This window comes from Cupressus sempervirens, chromosome 5, assembly GCF_028749045.1.
Source record: "Cupressus sempervirens isolate cs-2001-9-10 chromosome 5, ASM2874904v1, whole genome shotgun sequence".
Lineage (NCBI taxonomy): Eukaryota > Viridiplantae > Streptophyta > Pinopsida > Cupressales > Cupressaceae > Cupressus > Cupressus sempervirens.
In genome coordinates this window covers 299,666,489-299,684,971 of record NC_143122.1, presented here as the reverse complement: position 1 = coordinate 299,684,971, position 18,483 = coordinate 299,666,489, and the positions used below count along the sequence as shown (strand labels likewise).

At 35.0% G+C, this 18,483-nt stretch overlaps 1 protein-coding gene across 3 annotated transcripts in view; it reads right to left on the bottom strand.

Moving 5' to 3' along the window:
- Positions 1–11,803, bottom strand: part of LOC149555765 (alpha-soluble NSF attachment protein 2-like) — a 77,941-nt gene extending 66,138 nt beyond the window's left edge. The window contains exon 1 of one of the 3 annotated variants that reach the window (XM_089829917.1): positions 11,702–11,803. The gene's annotated coding sequence lies outside the window, so the exon portion shown is untranslated. Of the gene's footprint in view, positions 1–9,443; positions 9,579–11,324; positions 11,536–11,701 lie in introns of those variants that run through there. The other 2 variants (XM_089829919.1, XM_089829916.1) reach the window with 2 other exon arrangements.
- Positions 11,804–18,483: the final 6,680 nt, after the last annotated feature.

Below are 18,483 nucleotides of genomic sequence, written 5' to 3'. Positions count from 1 at the left end.
GATCCATTAAAATTTTGAAAGTTGGAATGGTAGAATAAGCTTGGAAGAGGAAGACAATATTACAAAGTAACTGGTAAATAATTGAATGCATATTAACAAAGAATAAAACGATCTTATAGAAATTACATGAGCGATGTTTCTAAAAAGAAAAGTGCAAATAATAGAAAAGATTTATTATACAAAATATCTACAATATCTAGAAGTGGCCATTAAATATAGAAACAATATAACTAAGGTGTTATAATTCTACTACCCTCCCTTGATGGTCAACTTGTCAGCAACACCAAGCTGCAAATATAACTAAGTTGTTATAATTCTAATACCCTCCCTTGATGATCAACTTATCAACGACACCATGCTGCCCCTTGAATTTGACAAACTTCTCTAGAAGCAAGAACTTGGTGAGAATATCAGCAGTTTGGTCCATTGTAATAACAATTTGCAAATCCATGGATCCATCTTCAAGCTGTTGGCGGATGAAATGACAATGAATGTCAATATGCTTGATTTGTAATGGAAGACTAGATTTTTGGCAAGTTTGAGCATGCCTTGACTATCAAAGAAGAGTGCCAAAGATATATGGATGTCAGAAAGCACCCTTCAAAGCAAAATCACTTCACAACCTGCTTTTATGGTTGCCTAAAATTCAGATTCGGTGAAGGAAAGAGCTATTGCCTACTGCTTCTTATTGGTCCAAGTGATAGCACATGTGCCCAACCTAAAGACATATCTGGAAGTCGACTTTTTGTCATCAACAAAGCCTTCCCGGTCCAAGTGTATGCAACCGATAATCGAGGACCTTTGGATTGTCCATAAAGGATATCAAAGTGCAGTGTACCTTTGAAATAGCGCAAGATTCACTTCGTTGTTGCCCAATGATCTCAAGTGGGAGTTGTCATGAAGCAAGATATGTAACCCACTGCAAAGTTGAGATCAGGTCTAGTGATGATGAGATAGTTCAAGATGCACCTAGTTGCCTATATGTGAATTCATTCTCAACTGGTGAACCAAATTTTGCTGACAATTATAAACCAAAATCCATAGGTGTGATGCAAGTTTGCAGTCCTACATTTTGAATTTGTCTAACAAAGTCAGTGCATACTTAGATTGGGAGATAAAGATGTCATGCAACACCTACCAAACTATAACATCCAGATTTCCCGAGTCTTAACTAACAACTAACATTGCTTGAATCCATAACTAGAGGAGAAAGATGAAATGGCCCTTGTTCCTCATCAAAAACCACATCACAACTGAAGATGAGACAACTACTCTCAATGTAAACTAATAAGTAAGCTTTGTGATTATCACTATAGCCGGTTAGGATGAGTTTTTGGCTCCTGGCATCTATCATGGTGCAGTTAGCATTAGGAATCTAGAAAAAAGAAGTGGAGCCAAAAACTTTAAGATGAATGATTTTGGGCTTACAATCTAACCAAGCCTCTTCCAGAGTATTCTTCTTGACATCCAATGTAGGAGAGTGGGTGAGAAAATAAACAACAATGTGAACTACTTTTCAGCCCAAAATTTCTTTCGAACACTCTTGTATTTAAGCATAGACAAGCCACTTCGGTATTTATGTGGTTTCTACACTCAACGACAGCATCTTGTTGAGGATTGTAGGATGTTAATTAGCGCTTTATGCCATGCTCATAGAAATGGGATAAGTCAGTATAATAGAATTCTCCCCCATTATCTGTTATAAGAGCAACAATATGTTGTCCAGACTCTTTTTCTACAAAAGCTTTGAACATTTGAAACAAAACAAGCACCTATAATTTTTATAAGGAAATACACTCACATTATATGACTGAAATCATTAACGTAAAGTAAAAAATACCTAGTCCCAGTGACAAAAGGAGTAGCCATAGATCCACAGATATCAGCATGGATCAGTTGTAATGTGTTAGCTCTCCAAGAGTTGCCATCTAAAAGTGGAATGCACTGTTGCTTCCCAGCCCAACATGTTCCACAAACTCCAAGGTTTTGGATCTGAATCTCTAGTAGACTAATGACGAGATTTCTCGAACAAGCTAAGAAAGATGGTGCCCATTTAAGTGTTTGTATACCTCATACCAAAAGTGTACTAATAGAGGTGCAATGGTTGTCATAGCAAACTCCTTACAATCACCAAAGCCAAGAAGTCTAAATAGACCATGATCCTCAAGACCCAACAACAATAGACTGAGTCTCTCGATAAAAGATATTGCACTGATGTGAACTAAAGGTTACATCTAGCCGAGGGGAACATCTCAAAATCTGATTGAATACAAGAAGGTTGACTTTCATTCCTGGAAAATAGTACACATCAAGAAAAATGGGCTTCATTCCTCTAGAGTATATCTATATATTGCCTTTCCCCACAATAGTGTACCAATAGCTAAATTCAAGAATGGCAGGAAATTTGTGAGCCAATCCCCAAAATGAGTGAAGTAGCAGAAGGCACCTGAATCAATACATCAAGCAAAGGATTTTACTTGATCTGCAGGTCTTTTAGGCATGAAGTTGTAAAAGGCAAACTCACCCTCCACTATGTGCTCTACAACATGTGCTAGAGGCTGTGAACCAGATTGCTTGGCTTTAGCAACGTGTTTACTACAATTCAACTTCGTATGACCAAAATTGTGTCAGTAGTTGCACTGAATATTCTTCTTCTTTGGACCTTCTTAAGACAGAGCATAGGGATTTTGCTGATAAGATTGAAAGAATCTGATAGTTGCTTGTGGATTTAGTTGAGAAGGCTAATGTGTTTGAAGATGAATTGATACTACTATGGAATTGTTGTTTCTAGAGATCTTGTTGTAGAAGCATTATGCAAAAGATTGAAAAATGAAACATCAAAATGAGTGGAAGCAATGTTGAAAGTTTCAAAAAAATGCTCATGGGAAGATGGGAGACTCTTCAAGGTGATCACCACCATGTCTTCTTCCATTTCACATCCAATGGTTTCCAAGTGATCTCAAATGCCTTAGATTTTATTAAGATGATCTCGCAAGAAACTTGGTCATCAATCATGATTGTGAAAAACAAGTTCTACAAGGCCAATCCCAGCTATTTTCAAAAAGTAAAAATTATGTCGGATTAAGGCACAACACCTAGTGAAGGTTTTGCAAACAAGGTTGCAATTAGAGTGGGTTTAACCATGAAGGATTAGGATAGGTGACCTCCCGGTAAGTACTGGTGCTTCACCTCTATGAGCATCACCTAGATCCAACGAGTGCTAAGTGTCCCATCCATTCTCATGAGAGATGAGTTTGTGTGAACAACTATTCATGAAACATGGGTCAATGAGTTTAATTCAAAAACTACATAGTTGAATCCTGATAGCAATATCACAATTTGAATTGCTGTGGAAAATATCTCCTACTTATCAAATCATAAATTTTCTTCAAAAAAAAGAGATCACTCTAATGCCATATTACAAAGCAATTGGCAAATAATTGAATGCATATTAACAAAAAACAAAATGTTCTTATAGAAATCACATGAGAAATGTTTCCAAAAAGAAACATGCAAACAATAAAAAGAATCTATTATACAAAATATCTACAACATCTGGAAGTGACCACTAAATATAGAAACAAAATAACTAAGGAGATATTATTCTAGTAGACAGGATATAGCCTAGCCAAAAGCTCAAAGTGGTCAAACAAGGGTATTTTTTATAAGAACTTGCACCCAATGACGGGTAGCGTTGAGGTTTATACAAGCTAAAAGAGTGGTTCTAAGTTCTAACACTCGGCTCTTAACTCAATTATTTGATGTAGGACTGTCTCAAGATTTAGACAATTACAATTTACAAAAAATGGTATTTGTTTATGTTCACAAATAAGAACTGTGAGATCCCATGACATAAAAAATATCAAGGATTTTCATTTTGATTATTCTTACATATTATATCATTGAGTTATCAAGAATCTATTGTATTTTGAATAGGAAACCCTATCTGGCTATTTTCAATTGTTGGATAACATTCCCCTTGGACAGGGCTTATACTTTTACCATGCATGCAATTTCTAATTCAGTTCCCAAGTGGAGAGGAAAACTACATATGATGTTTGACAATTGAATGAGAGGTACTTCCAAACAAAGGAGAGGTAAAAACCAAAAGTTGCAAGTTGCATGGAAGGCCAAGTGTGGAAACTAGATGTTATCAGCATTTGGATTTTGTCCCATTTACTGGAATAAAGTGCATTGCATGTCTGTCCAATGTTTTTATTTACAATGGATACTATCAAAATTTCCCTAAAACCTTGGGTGCATATTGTTAGATAAAATTTTAATGTCTAGTGGTGCCAACGTTTGAAATGGTTTATGTAATTTAAACCAAAAAATGGATATAATACATTGTTTAAGTTTGGCATTCACAGATGTAGATTTGTTGTACTCTCGAAAGAGAATGTCTGTTTTAATGCAGAATTGAAGCATGTCTGACTATCTTGTGTACTGAATCAAATCCAACTACAGTTTAAAATACTTGTGTTACCAAAGATCTTAATCGTTGCATGTATTAGTATTGAGATGTTGAATCCTTTCTGGGTGTCTTCAGTGTTAGCTAAAAGCACAAAGCTGTCATTCATTTGGCCCCTACCCTTGACCCAATCACGCTCAAACATTAAAAACCAGCATAAAAATCACCTTGAACTACAACCTAACTCTGGAAGGAAAACAAAGAAATCAAAATGTATTGCTAATTCCATGCAAATCCAAACAACTGGACACTTTAGGCAAACAAACAAATAAAGGAACTGGTTCCCTAACAATTACTAACATCAAACTAAGCATGAAATTGCAAAGAATCAAGGACTACTTAGTCTCGTAGAATAACTGCTGACTTAAAAGAGTGTACATTCTTCATCATTATAAAAGACAAGATCAGCAATGAGATCTCACACCCACTCAACTTCAGAGGATTATCACTTCCCCTTATAACCTCCCACAGTTAGTTTTCACTAAAGTAATGATTGCTATAATATAGAATACAATTTAGGCTTGGAGCGAACCAATGTTCCACACACACAAATTCTCAGCCCTCCAATAGCCATTGCCAGCCCCATCCCTAGTGGTGTTTCCAAGATTGTACGAAAGTTCAGAATTGCAGAACATCCCCAAAATGGCACAATACAAGGAAATATCTGAAAAATGTCTAGTCATCCTAGAGACAGCTGGGAACATTTAAGATGTCCCTCAACAGTATAGTGATGTCCAAGTGTACCAATAGTAAAAACTGTAAAAGCACATTTTTACCTGTTCTTACAAAAATATTGCTATAGTGCTGCTCCAATCCACATTTTAATAACCCTAAAATTCTTTCAAAACCATGATTTAATTTTGTAAAGGAAAAAAACAATACCATAGGTTTGGAAACTGAATTTAATTTAGGGTTTTGCTTTTTTCTCACAAAATGCTACCAAACATATTAAAAACATGTATCTGCTTTCAGAAACTGTCTTTGTGAATGAGTTTGTGTTTTGCTGCTGCTTACTCAGCCCCCTGCCTGTAAAATAATCCTATTATAAGTTATAAACAATGAAACTCATCTGCAGTAGCCTTGGCATTTGTGGGTATCTGCCGAAGTCATCTTCGTCTATAGCAGCATCTTAATTTACAGAAGATATCAGAGAATCTGGTTTTAGCTGTGCAAGTCTCTCTACTTTTGATTTTAGGTCCTTTAATTTCTAATATAAAAATAATTTATCAGTTAAACAATTGAAAATCATATTAAAAAAGAGGCAAAACTTAAAAGCCCATTGAATGATGCTTAAATGGTTTCATTTAACTATAAATATTATATATATTCTAGAAATCCACATGACAACCCCTCCGTGCATGCGCACACACACACACATATGAATAAATCCCCAAAAAATGGTCTCAGTACTACCATCCCTGAAACCTGTCCCTGCCATACCTGTCCCCAAAAGCTTGTGGAACATAGCTGTGAATATACCTGTTGAATGATTGTTACACTTAAAAACAATCACTCAGAATAAGATTGGGTTCAAAAAAATTATAAATAAAACCTAAATATCTTGCTTCTATTATTCAAAATAAACCCAGTATGTACATTTTATTGCAAATGTGCAACATTTTACTAAAACAGATTAACAAAGGAGTGATATGACAATATTTGTTCAAAGACCAAAGTGGTAGCAACACAGGTTGCCTCAATTCAGAATGGTTTCTTTTTTGGATTAGTGAGAGTTTTCTGTAATTCTTTTGTTTTGTAAAAATCAAAGCCCTTTTTCTCTTCCAATCATGTTTGTTATGTATGAGCATTTGCCTGATGGGAAGGGGTGTAGAAAGACGAGGAGTATCAGCAGAAGCAGTTGGCAATAAAGAGGAGTAAAGTCAGCATATGGGAGTAAATGAGCAAGATTTGAAGTGCCATATATTTTAGGAGAGGTTCTGTTGTGATTGGCCAAATTGTTATGAGATTTATACAAGATGTAGAATCATACAAATGGCTACTGCTGTAAAACCAGTCAGGTAATTTCAAAATACATGTTTGTGTAAGTCTCTGATTAAGAGAAATCAATGCAGAACAGCATTGCCCGAATGTGGGAAGCTGTCTGCACACAAAGGATATCCACTCATTTAAAATATATGAACATCCAAAGTGTTTTCTTTGCAACCATAGAGCTAATGCGCAAAACCAATAAACCATGGAATGGTGGAGCACAAGCAATGGGCTGGAGAGAGAGCATAATGGCTCAAGAAGGCACGTCCACTTTCAGTAGAAAGTTTTTAACGTAGATTAGTTTATAAAATTTACTATTTGTGACAATAACAAGTTATAAGTAGCAGATAGATAAAAAGCCTATAGCTGGCTCATACATTTCTGAGCTAGCCTGGAAGATTCAACTTAATTTACATAACATTTGGTTGGACATTGTCTCCAAAAATACCATGAAGCATTTTACTTAGCTCTTATGGATTTTATATTGACTCATTTAGATAATTTTCCTGAATAATTTCTGTCAAGTTCGCTACTTTTTAATGGCATAAATTGTTTTGAAAAACTTTGCCAAAATGAGTGAAACAGCATCATAAAACATCCCTACACAGGATTTTATAGCAGCTCTCACGTTTTGTCAAAATTAAAAAAATTCTCACTTCAGTTCAATGAAAAGACATTTTTCAAAGCCTGAAGAACAATCATTTTGTAACAAGGTGCCTTGATGGTTTCCAACAGCTTTATTAACATACTTTGATTGAGGGAATTCAGTCCAATTTAGAAGATCAGTGCTTTCAGATAACTTGTCAAGACCTTTTGAGATCCCAAAAGAGTCACCCGAGCCGCATGTTCTGGTGGTCCAGTGGATATGAGTCGTGACCACTTGGATCTACCAGTTTGAGGGAACAGAAACCAACAGGAGATTAGTTAATAACTTCCAGTATTATTGTGCTCATTACGAGCTCAAAGACTGCATCAGTTATTTTGTAACAGAAGATTTTCTATCAAGGTTTATTCTGAAAGAAGACCAGTGTTGTTGATTCAAAAGGCATATTTCTATTTTAGGAATTTGATGAGGTAAAGTACTATCTAAGAAGTTGTCTGGTTAGGTAAAGACCCAGCTAAAAGTTCTTCAGGATGACCCATACCAACTGAAGATTAGCAGAATTATTCTGTGAGGTAAGTTCTACTTAATAAACAACTGTTCCAGTTTCCACCCAGAGCAGTAATTGAGATGAGGACAAGTCCCACCTGAGAATGTATTGTGGTTTGCTGCTATTGAAGTGATTGTTGTTTGGCAAGGTTCAATCCTGCTAAGTAAACAGCAAATGCGGTTTGGCCATTTCCACTACTAACTGTAAGTAGGCTGAAATAAGGCTTTGTCCCCCCTTCGCACATTCAGTTGTTTCTCTCCCAATATTAGAATTGTATGTATCAACTACTATAAAGGAGTGTTAGATGTGGTGAACAATGTTCAAAAGATGGATGTTTAGGGAAGTGTTGAAAAATGAAAAAGACCAACTTCAGAAAAGAGGTTGGGTGTGAATAGATTTGTTTGAGTGATTCTTACAGCCATCAACATGGGATTAGATTGAGAGACATTAGAAATAGGATCATATATATTGTATAAATATCTCTCATGCAATTTATCCAAAATATATCTAAGTATATGTATAGTATTGCAAAATCACAACAATATCTTCACATAGAATAATATTTTTAAAAACTTTATTCAAGCATGTTACTACGTTAGAAATAATATTTACAACCACCATTAATTGGGCACATAACCAATATCTATTGACAATAATGAATTAGGGAGGGCGAATAATGTCCAAGATCTTCCTCAAGATGCAATGCAGTGTGCCCCAAAAGTCCAGAGTATGTTGAGGAAAACCAATAAAAGTTAACATCTGGCTCGGGAAGTGGACAATTTCTTTTCTATGATAATGCATCAAAGGCAACCCAGGCATAGCAGGTGTCATGGGATCATGTCTCAGATGGGAAAATTCGCCTCAAGTATACTTTTTGTCTTGGGACCACTTCCAAACATGACTGAAGGCCAACCACTTGAACTTTCTTCTAATAACAACTGAACAAGGAATCAAAGAGTTGGAAATTTAATGCTGTCAAGTATTTACATTGTAACTTTGTCTCTACAAATACTTTGTGATGTGCATCAACATTATAAGGGAAGATTTTTAAAAGTTCAGATTTGAAACACATTCAAAGATTCCTTGATAAAGAAGTGTACTTTAAGGGATCAAATTACACAAAGAATCAGTCCGCATATGGTACATTCCAGAATAAGATTCCAAGAATTACCGCTGATTATGGCTGGATCTCAATTTCTGAAATTTTCAATGGCCAAAATGAAGCTTCTAAATTAGATACTAGCAAATTTTACATTAATGACCATTTTGCAAAACTGCAACAACTGGCTGATCCAGCTTTTGCATTTCATGAATCAAGATTAATATTATTTTATTTTCTTTAATAAAGGGCATAGGAATAAATCAAATAATAGAAGAAAACTACTTTAAAGTGTTTTGAGCTTGAATGCAATAATAGAGATGTCATCAAGTTGTAAAAGAATAAAGAAAGCATGCTGAACTTCGAACTGTATGAAGGAAAAATCTAATGATTTATCACCAAATCTAACAAATCAATTTCAATCAAAAAAATAGAACTTTTATATGTACATGAAAAAATTGCATCTTTTAAACTTGTAGCTTTCTTTTCATTCCAAGAACTTGCCCTTGATTGCTACAAATTTAAAAGTTTGATTGGAACCGATGAATGTGATTAAAAAATAACGCTGTGGATAAGGTAATTGGCTAAAGCAAGATGATAACAAACACGTAACATTTTGTAAAACAGAGCATTAGCATTAGGAAGCTAGGGCTAGAACAACAAAAATCAAGAAGGCCCAAAAAGATTGAAGAAAACTATGATGCATTATTCAAATGAACTTAAGGAGAAAAACCAGAATGTAATACAAGTACTGACTGAGCAATGCAATTTTCCAGCAGGAATCACTGCATATAAGAGAATTGATCGTTGTTCAGACTAAAGTCTTCATTGACTGGTGCAATCAGACAGTCTGTCATAACCCATGCAGTGACCAGTTGCACCATGCAATGACTGTATCTACATCACACAGAAAAATGTAATAAAGAATCAACAGTACACAACAAAAAAAGGGGAACATAGACCAAAAAAGAAGATAGCAAGCATTATTGACACAATCAGGTGCAATGCCTTCAATCATCCTCTTAAGAAGACAATGAACACAGAAGGACAAAAGACACTTCGTGAAAAGAAAAATTGATAAATCAAGTACCAAAAACTAAGTTTTTGCATTCATATTAATGTTACAATCTCAAAAAGTTCTATAACACCTCTCAAGCATTGAACTATAAACATGTAAGTTGGTAAACATAATTAGGTCCATCAAGATCACTCCAGGAGGCTTTGAATTTTTTTCCTTCTCAAAATTGAAAAGCATTCTTGTTTCATCAAAATCATTTGGATAATAACTAAGGTCAGAGGGATAAACTATTTGCGAAAAATTGCACCAGGCTCAAACCCAACTTCAACCTGTGTGACTGTTTTAGGAAAATGCTCACAGTAAGAAAGGAAACCAGGAAAACCCTATAAGATCCGAAGGTCTTCACCAATTATACCACAACCACTCACCATGGTTTTTCTAATTTCTAGAACTGAAAACCAAGCAAATCGGATGCAAATAAAGCACAGACAGATCCAGAAAGCAATCTAGACCACCATCAAAGGTTTTGAGTCAAGAGGAATGATGTAGGCTAAACCAGAGTCATATGCAATATTTACAATACAGCCAAATTGTGGTCTGCTAATTCAAAGCATCTATGATTAGATGCGATAAGGCCAATCAATAACCATTGCTCTGGAACTACCTTTAAGAACTCCCTATCTGTGTCGTGTAAGCTTCTGGTCACCTGTGACCCGATATATAAATTTTAAACATCCATGAGCCAATGGCTTGTTGGTTAAAGCATGTTAGTACATTATGGGTGACCGGACAACAAGTCATCACAAGGAACATCTGATATAATCTAGGATATGCTAAGCAGCCATCTACCATCTGCAGAAATAAGAAGTTTATGGTCAAATTCTAAATTGCTACATAGATGCCCAAAGGGTTGTGGTGGAATTATAAAAGAAATGGCTTTGATATAAAGGGACTTTAGTTCAATTTGCCACAAATAATGTGTCTACGACTAGGTCTTCTTCCTTTAGTGGATAGAGGATATCCAATAATTTCTTTTTTACGCAGTTTTTTATCCACCAAATCTTTCTCTTGCAAAATCATGATGTACAGTTGAACGAAATGCAATGAAATTACAAAGCCATTGAATTTCATATTTGGAGTTCCAGATGATAATGACTTTCGGCAAAATGACAAATCCAACAGACTAGGTTTTGCCTCCAAATATGGGTAGAACACCATATCCGAAATTATTGCTGCCATATAAAAATGAAGGTAATGTATCGGCTCTAACTCAAATGAAATGGCATACCAAACAGACAAGGAAGAGATATGCCTCATTCGTTGCATCCAAAACTACGGGTTACCCTGCAAGGAGTCTCAAGAGAAGTTGACAGAGTAATATAGAACAAATTTTTCACAAAACTATGCAAACTCTCTAACATGATAGAGATGGCATTATATTATTTAATTCCAAAAAAGAATAGTACAGATGAAATTCAATGATTAAATAGTGCTTTATTTTTATAACATGTATCCATTTGATGGCCTTATGCCACAGAATTCCAATCAAGTTACGAGAAACCAGACGAAGTCAGCTTTTGGAAAAAATAAACTTACAAGGAGAAACTCCAATTCGTTGCACAATAAACAAATTCCTACCATAAAACAATCATCGGAATATTCCTTTCCTTTATTTCATTTTGATAACCCATTCTAGATTGACATAAAATGCCTACATAAGGGTTTGCGGATCTATTATGGACTCGATCCAACTTAATGGCATCTAATTTTCCTGAAATGATTGATCAAAAGAAGACCCAAATTGCTTCAACTTTCCAACATTTTGTTCCATCATTTAGTGAACCTAATGCGAGTGCCATAATTGGGTTTTTTCTTTCTTTCCACAATTTTTTGGGCGAAAAAAACTACAGCACATTTGAAACGCGTTAATTTCTAAAATTTCAATAATTTTAGTGAGAGAAACAAAAACTTACTTAACCCGATCGATTCGAGCAAATCCCTTATAAATCCAACAAAAAATATCTGCAGCTGCGAGCGTGCATACAATTTTTTCACAAAATGACGGGAATGTGCTTACCAAATTTATTTTTTCGGGTGTTATGTTTGGACTTTGTTTTTAACTTCTAGATCGCAGGGAAGGGCCGTGGAAGGTTGATCTAGGGATGAATTGCGAAAGTAAAACTTATTGTTGTTTTTCAGTCGGCTGCCGTTGGATGGGTTGATCGGACGGTTGAATAAGATTTCAGACAAATTGTGGGGCGAACTCCTCATTGCACAAAACTACACGCACTTTCGGTGAGCGTGTATTCTAAATTTCCACAGGGAATATTTGTAGTAATATTATAATAATTAATTATTTTGGGTTAGAAGAAGTATATTCTCCCCCAACTGGTAAGGAATATGCTTAAGTCTTGTGTCCTAGATTTAAAGTAGTTATATTATAACTAGCATTTGTATTAAAAGGAGGTGCAATAGTTCTGCGCTATACATATATACAGGTGACATTATCTTTATTTTGTACATATATTTCATAATCTTAATTAAAAGTTGGGAACTTCAACTCTACTCTTTATTGAGTTGTAAATGCTAACCCTAACTTCAATAAAACTATCATCATGACTCCAACCTTTAATCTTGCAATTCATATAAATGGGTCATTTTTAGGGGTAATTTATATTTGTGAACTTGTATTCAATTATCGCCCTCTCAACCTTTAACAGGTTATTTTCAAGTTTTCATATAAACTCCTTTAATTAGAGTTGTTTAATTGTGGACTATGAACGATAAAGTTCACAAAATAAACCCTGTCAACTGATTAGCATGCACCTTCAATTCTAGATATATAAAACCAACAATTTTCTTTCCAAGTAATGAAGACCATTTGTTCGTGATTGAGATTGTGATTCATGATTGAATGGGCTCTTATGTAATATTGTTCTTGTTGAAACCCATTCTAATACTTTTGTATGAATGATACACTTATTTGTAAGTGTTGATCTCTAAGCCTAAGTTGCCTATTACTGTCTAACACTTAAGTCATTTCCAAGGCAGTGTTGGACAGTTATCACTGCGACTAAGTCATCCAGACAAGGTCAAGCTACAAAGAAGGTGTTTATTTGTCATCACATGCCGAGTAAGTCAAAGGTTATCAAGCACCCCAATTGAGATCAAGCAAGCATATAAGTTGAGTAACACAGTTGAGATTGAGCAAGTAGAAAGTTAGTTGTTGTCAAGTGAACAGAATATGTTGAGCGAGTAGAAGTCGAGTGATAGCATGAATGTTAGTTATGATTGAGTGTCACAACATTCAAGTGTCGAGTAAATCAATATTGGCATATGAGTTTGTAATTACACAAACACTTATGTAAAACATTTTAGCCTACCTCTACACGAAATTTCAAGATTGTAGAGACAATTAAGGATGAGATTATGTATTTTGCTAGATGACACTAATCCTTAGACAAGCAGATTAACCAGTCAGAATATCAGAATGGAAAACGTCAAAAAGATGAAATATGGATCATTGATCCTAATCTAGAACTGTCTAGGATTATATATTTAAGAAGGGTTCCTACCCTAGGATCAGAATGATGAGTGCGTATGTGAATGGAAGCGAAGTGAAGGAGTGAGCAAGCTAAGTATAGAGAAAAGGAAGTCTAAGTCTAAAAGGAGTTCAAACAGTGCAACTAGAGCAGTGAAGGACAAAAAAGAGATATCAGATAAGGAGATCAGATTGAGATTTTGAAGAGAGGACATTCGTAATAAGCTTTCAGAGTGGGTTAGATAGTAAATTAGTTTTAACATATTGAGTCAGCACAAATCTCTTAACAAAGTGGTTCTAACAAATCTATTTCAAATCTCTTAACAGGGTCCTTACTTTTTTATAAGTGTAAAATCCTTTAACAAGGTAGGACCTAACAATCTTAAACGCTCTTAACAAAGTAGACCCCTCACAGGGTAAATCATTTGATATGACCAAAATTATAACCCTAACAAGTTAACTTTGTTGTTGCAACAGTGAAGATTTGTTGGTTTCATTCCCAGCCAGCTTTTACCTTCATATTGAAATGTTTATGGGTAACCAAAATCAATGTGCTATGTGTTGATGATTTTCATGGATGTCATGCTTAGATAGATTTCATTTCAACATTACATGTTTATGTTTATATGGTATAAGATCTTAGATATGAGATGGATTAGGTGTGAAATCCTTATTCATCCCTGCCCTCAGTATCTTATTTCCCATTAAGATTTCCAACAATTGGTATCAGAGCTCAATTCTCTTAAAAAGTCTAACAACTTAAGAGGATCAAATCTTAAAGATGGAGGAATACAAGATGGGAAAAATCATTGAGAACTAAATGATTGAAATCCATATCATATTGCAACAACTCGAGGGAGCAAAACAAGAGTTGAGGAAGCCTTTGAAGAAAATGAAAGAAATGGTCATTCTAGCAAAATGATGCACTATATAAGGAAGTTGATACATAAGGATTGCTTAATAATGGGAATATCGATGACAATGATGCAGCAATCATAGATATACTGGTGAAAAATAGAATTATGAACAAATAAGTCAAAGAACTCGAGAGAGAACAAGAAATTCAATCAATAAGATTATGTGAAGTGATTGAACAAAAGAAGAAAGTAGAAGAAGATAGAGTCATGGCTGAAGAAGACAAAAGACAAATGGTTGCCAAACTTGAAGAAAGATCATTTGAGGTGCAGAAGCTCACAAACAATCAATTGGACATGATGAACCAATTGCTAATTACAAATCAGGAGCTGAACAGAAGGGACATGGAGATCACAAATCTAAGATTACAAAGTGACCAACTAAGAAATGAGTTAAGGTCTGAGAAAAAACTACTAGAAAGAATGAACAAACTAAGTAAAGCTATCAGATACTTTGAAGAACTAATGAGATCACCAAGGTCATCCAGTGACACTTGTGGTCTAGGATATGACAAGAACTCTTCATCTACTGAGGATGGAGAGTCATCAAATAATGGAGAGCAAAGAAATGCAAAATCCAAAGGAAAATCTACTTGTCATCATTGTGGTAAACTTGGACACACTGCTAACATATGTAGGAGCAAAAATGGTATGTAAAACCCTAAACCTAAGTTTATTGATAATTGTTTTAATTGCAAGAAGCAAGGACACCAAGCACATGACTGCAAATCAAAGAAAAGTGATGCACCCACTACACCTAGATTTGAAGGACATTGTTATAACTATCAAAAATATGGACATAAAGCTCATGAATGTAGATCCAAGGCAAAATATAACTAGACGTCTGAAAAGCAAACACATGCACCTAAGCAAGGTAACTCTTATAATTGGGATTACAACACATGGTATAATTTTTATTATTGTGGAGAATATGGGCACATTCCATAGAATTGCATAAAGACACATTTTAGAGGTAACTATGAGAAATGACTGAATGGAAACCTAGTTTATTTTGGTTCTCTTAAGGTTGGACATGTTAGTAAGAACTGTAAGACCTGAGCACCAGCACCAAACAATGGAAATGACAAAAGGAAAGGGAAAGTCAAGGTAAAGAAAACATGGAAAGAGATAGTGGAAGCTGGAACTAGAGGAGAAAGCAAAGCTAAGATCACCAAATCCAATGGATTAGGTGATCACACCTCATCTAATTGAACAAAAGAAGGTATGTAAGGGACTGTACACTTAATGAAATATCATACATCAGTTCCTAACAAGTAAATGGTTAAAAGTCCATATCAACATGAATCAAGATGCATTGGGACAAATCCAAGTGAAGTATTGGGTAATGAAACATGTTTTACTGTCAAGTGTCGATCATTAGTAATTTAGTCTGTATTGACTGAGTATTACACTTACAATGACTGAGCTAATGTATTAGCCAAGAGAATTAGTATTAACCGAGCAAGGTTATAGCAACCAAGTATTTTACAAGAGGCGCACAAGACCGAGATAGTTGTTGTGCACCTACTAGAGTACAACTACATTTATTACAGACCTAATTGGAAAAATCGAAGGTATATATCAAATTTGGGCATTCATTTTTACTTTACCAAGAGACTTTGAGTGCACAAGCGATTTAGGCGAATTTAGCGACAAAGCGAGCGAATCACTATGTGTCATTGGCAATTTGATAGAATTTAGTATGTATAACTTTTTATTGAGCTAGTTGTTTTCTAAGGTTGTCAAATTAAAGTGTTGAAGTTGATGAAATATCAACCCCACATCTCCCAAGAATCACCTGCATGCAAACAACTATCACAAAAAGAGAGAAGCAAAAGCTATGGAGGCTAGAATTCGTAGATCCTTAGATGAGACATTCTTGATGAGCAAAAAGAGAGATTGTTATTATCAAAAGTTAATGAATGTTTTTACAAAGAGAGATCAATCCTTATAAAGGAGATCAAAAGCCTAAGAGGAATCTAACCTAGGTTGCATGATAATAATTAATAAAAGAATTAATTATTATATGCCCAAGGTTTAGCTTAAGTAAACTAGAGATAACAAGTGACTCAATAATTAAATCAATATGAATTAATTAATAATAATAAACTTTAACACCCTCCCTTAAGATATACTTAGAGGGTAGCTAAAAACCTAGAAACTACTACTGGAAGTAACTTTGGGTCCCGACAACAAGGCCTGATGAGGTACCCAAGCAAAACCAAAGCTTTGAAAAGAGGAGAAATAGAGAAAACCAAATGGGAAAAACCCTACTCCAAAAAGAAATGGAAATAATGCTAAAAAGAACTAGTGAAGGATTAAAGAAGCCTCCAAACTAGGGAATGTCCCAGAAGATAGAAACAAACGACGATCATGAAGAACACCACTTAAGCATGAACCTGCAAACACTATCAAACTGTTGATCTGAAGAACCTCCACTGCATAAAACATGATCAAGTAGAGAAGACTAAGTCTAAAAAGTTGATCAATCAAAGATGGAATGTATCTGAACATGGCTTCAAAAAACAAGAATGAAAGAATGTCTATATGGTAAATGATCCATCTCACTGAAGTGCATAGGAATCCAGCCACTGCAATCGCCTAGTACATAGGATCAAATACTAAACACATAGCTCACTCCATCGAACCAAGAAAGTAGTAGAACCAAAATAACCCCCCTATAATGTCGAGAGGTAAGACATGAATATTGAAATTGAATGTAATATCTCATGCAAAAAGAAGAACCAGGAACATCGAGAGTACAAAAGAAGTACAAACACCTATAATGACATGTGTCATTGACACATCTTGAGGCTAATGTCATGGAAGGAACACTTAGTTGACAAAGGAAGATAGCGAATATGGCCAACATGAAACCCCCTAAGGCACTTTATAATGTAGTGCGAGTACAACAAAACACAAAGATGTGCAAGATCCTGAAATGCAATAGAATGGCACTTTATCTCAATGTGTTTGCAAAAATACTACAAAAGAATGTCAACAAAGATCAAAAGAAACATAAGATTGATACAAGAGATAATACAACCCATACAAAATCAACTAAAGCAATAAAATCAATCTCTGAACTAAAACAAACAAGATATCCACCATAGTGCAACAAAACAAAAAACTGAATGGATGTGCCTGGAGCAGAATCTGGAAAATAGAACGTCTGAAGATATGTCTCCCATAGTGCAAAATAAAACCTATGACTTTGACTACATAAACTAGCAACCAAGCAATAGCAAAAGTCCAAATAAACTACACCATCACGATGGGCTCAGAATTAACTTTTTGACGATATCTTGTTTGTGAAAAATGGAGTACGGATGAGCAAGTTATGGCCAAAAAACCATAGGGAGGTCAAAAAAGTGTTGGAAGGACACAATAAAAAATCACCACCTTGGGAACTGTGCCCACCAACACTAGAAATTACCCCAAGAGATGTGATAGTTCATACTAGAAACTACCTTGGCAAGTGTTTAGGTTTTGTACCAAAATTGCATTGGGAAGCGTGTTAACTCTACATTAGAAACTATCTTATTTTTGTGCCATAAATCTCTTTTTTTTTGTACAAGAAAACATCAATTTTTGTGCCAGAAAATCACAATTTTTGTGCCAAAAAACCTTGATTTAAGTGTTAAAACCTCGATTTACATACCAAAAATCTTAATTTTTGTGCAAAAAAATCATAAAATCATCGCCTCGGTAAACATGCCCAATCTAGAAGCAATTTTATTTTGCCTCAGATTCCAATTGTGTCCAAATTGGACAAATTTTGTATGAAAATAAGGGTTTTTGGGCGCTTTGAACTCAATAGTGAGGTCCGTTTGGGCTCAAAGTACACCGAAAAAAAGGTGACCCCCCATATCCAATGTTAAAAAAATTATGAAAAATGAAACCTTCTGAAAGAAAAAAACACATATTTGAAAGCCAAGCCAAACCTCTCATAAATAGAACAGGGGCAAGAAGATCTGGAGCTTTGGTACCATGTTGAAGTTGATGAAAGGTCAACCTCATAGCTCCCAAGAATCACCTACATGCAAACACCTATCATAGAAAAAGAGAAGCAAAAGCTATGGAGGCTGGAATTCCCAAATCCATAGATGAGACATTCTTGATGAGAAAAAGAGAGATTGTTATTATCAAAAGTGAATGAATGTTTTTACAAAGAGAGATCAATCCTTATAAAGGAGATTAAAACTCTAATAGGAATGTAACCTAGGTTGCATGATAATAATTAATAAAAGAAATAATTATTATATGCCCAAAGTTTAGCTTAAGTAAATTATAGATAATA